Source organism: Vicia villosa, linkage group LG2 (assembly GCF_029867415.1).
Source record: "Vicia villosa cultivar HV-30 ecotype Madison, WI linkage group LG2, Vvil1.0, whole genome shotgun sequence".
Classification (NCBI taxonomy): Eukaryota; Viridiplantae; Streptophyta; class Magnoliopsida; order Fabales; family Fabaceae; genus Vicia; species Vicia villosa.
Genome location: NC_081181.1, coordinates 47256789 through 47259360, shown reverse-complemented (window position 1 = coordinate 47259360; position 2572 = coordinate 47256789).

Below are 2572 nucleotides of genomic sequence, written 5' to 3'. Positions count from 1 at the left end.
ATCTTCAAGTTTCCTTATTTCTTCTTCCCCATATTTCTTTTTTACCTCAAATTCTTCTATTCTTATTGCATCCTCTTCATCTGATGTTATGCATTTTTCTTTTGGTTCCACATATTTTTCTTCCAAGTCCAACTTTCTCCAAATAAACCTATTTGGATAAAAGTTAGCTTCCTTACATTCATTCATAAGGATTCTTACCTCCCTCTTATATGCTTTAAAAAATTAGTCGCATCTTCCAAAGTGACTCCCGAATCAGGCGACTAACATGCAGGAGATACAGGTGGCAATGTATCAAAACAATGCATGGCTACAAAACTCAGACACTTTGCTAGTAGCAAAGTATAGAAGAATTCATGAAGCAAAAATAATCTGACTTTTTTCTTCTTTTTTTTTTTATAATAAAATCAAATTCAAATAAACAAAAACTGAAACAAAATTTTAGTTGACGAGCAACAAAATTTCAATTGAACTAAAATCAAAACTCTATATTTCGATAGTCCCCGGCAACGGCGCCAAAAACTCGATCGGAAAAATAGAAAGTGTACTATTTTTACCGATGTAGTAATAAGAGGGAGTTAATCCCAAGTATCGATCTCCCGGACTGCGTAGGAAATATAATTTATTATAATGATTCAACGGAATAAAAGAACATGGGGGTTTGTTGGTTGGTTGAGATTAAAACTACGTGACAGTAAATTAAACAAAGCGAAAAGTAAAGGTATATAATAAATGAGAAAGCATGCTAAGGTTAGGTGTGTGAATTGCTTTGTGACGACCTTTCATCCATGTTTTATGACATATGGTGAAAATGAATTAATATCGAATCTCAAGAATTGTTTTCCTTAATTCCTTAACTGAAAACCGTTGATGTTCATTCTTAATCCTAATTCCCTAGCGATTAATTATGATATCAAGCAATTTGAATTGTTTACCAAGACTTCAACAGTTACTACGGTTAAGTCCTCATTCCTAAGCGATTTCACACTAGTATTATTGTGCATAAGCGTTAAGGTGGTTTGTCCGACCTAACCTTAACCGTAAATCAAAAACTATTGGTCCGATAGAAAAAGCATTAAGATCATTTCACAATAAATTTAACTCATAAAAAACATCAATATCATAAAGACAATGGAATTTTGGTTCATAACATTCATAATTCAGGGACACCCCCTAGCATAGAGGGTTTAGCTACTCATGATATTCAAGAAAATTACAAAGAGAGATATAAACATTACAAAAATTCATGATTCGTGTTATCTCCAATTGCTATTGCTCTTAAAGATCTCTTTCTCCCAAAACCCTTACTAGCTCTTCCTTCCTTGTGTAATTCTTTATTCTCAATGATCAAAGATGTCAAAATGCTTCTCAAACTTTGGTCTAAATAACATCAGATCATAACACCGCCGTGTGGAACGTCAAAATTACCCTTAATGAGCTCAAACATTTAAGTGAATCAAAATATGGTTTTTTCCTCGCGCCTTCCAACACGGGCACCCGTGTTGGCCCTCTGTCTTGGTTATTAAATTTTCTTGCTCCCAGGCTTGATGACACGGGCCGTGTCAGGTGACACGGGCACCCGTGTCAGCCTTCTATTTTTGGTCCTCTTGTGCTCGTCATCTGCACACCCTGACACGGGCACCCATGTCGGGCTTCTGTTTTTGCACTTTTAACTTCCGCGGAATGTTCTTCGGCTTCGCATCAGTTACTCGGATTTGCTCTCTTGTACCTGAGACATTAACACTACAAAACCAAGCATCAAAAGCACCCTAATTGACATGAATTCCCAAATCAATGCAATGCAAAACAACTTAACATGAAAAATAAAATAAAATACGAAAAACGATAAAAGATGGAACATTGTGTTACCGAAATGATAGAATTTTTGTCGACTGATTGATGCAAACAAAGTACAAATGATGACCGATCAACAAACTTGGCAACATACTCAGTAACAGTTGAATTTCCTTATTTCATTTCAAGGAACTCCATCTCTTTCTTTCCCCAATCATCCTCGAGAAAATACTTCCTCAAGAACTCCCTGGGTAATACAACAAACACAAGGGTATTTTAACACCCTACTAACCCACATATATTTTCACATATAATTTTAACGAAAAACAAAACAAACAAACACAGGGGTATCACATCTTGATAATAAATTCATTTGACAAATAGTCCTGCTCCGTAACACAGGTTGCAAAAACATTTAAAGATAGGTAGCATCTTTAACATCATCAAGTAAATTACTTCAAAACATCGCAGTGGAATAAAAAATCCTTAACGTCGTCTTCATAAAGTAATCAATACCAAAAAGGTAGCTTAACATCCACAAAATCGCTACACTTCATGTTTAACACTACATGATTATAAAAGTAATAGATAATTCTTTAAAATAACAAGGAAATCAAAGTTCCCACTCAATCAATCCCAACCCCGAGGTTACGTATCAAAGCAAGACCCACTGGACTCAACAGAAATTAAACAAGCGCACTCCAAAGCCACCTCCTAAGCTTCCTTCACTAGTCTATCACTTGCAAGTTACCCACGTTTTGAGGCAATATTTCCAAGCCAA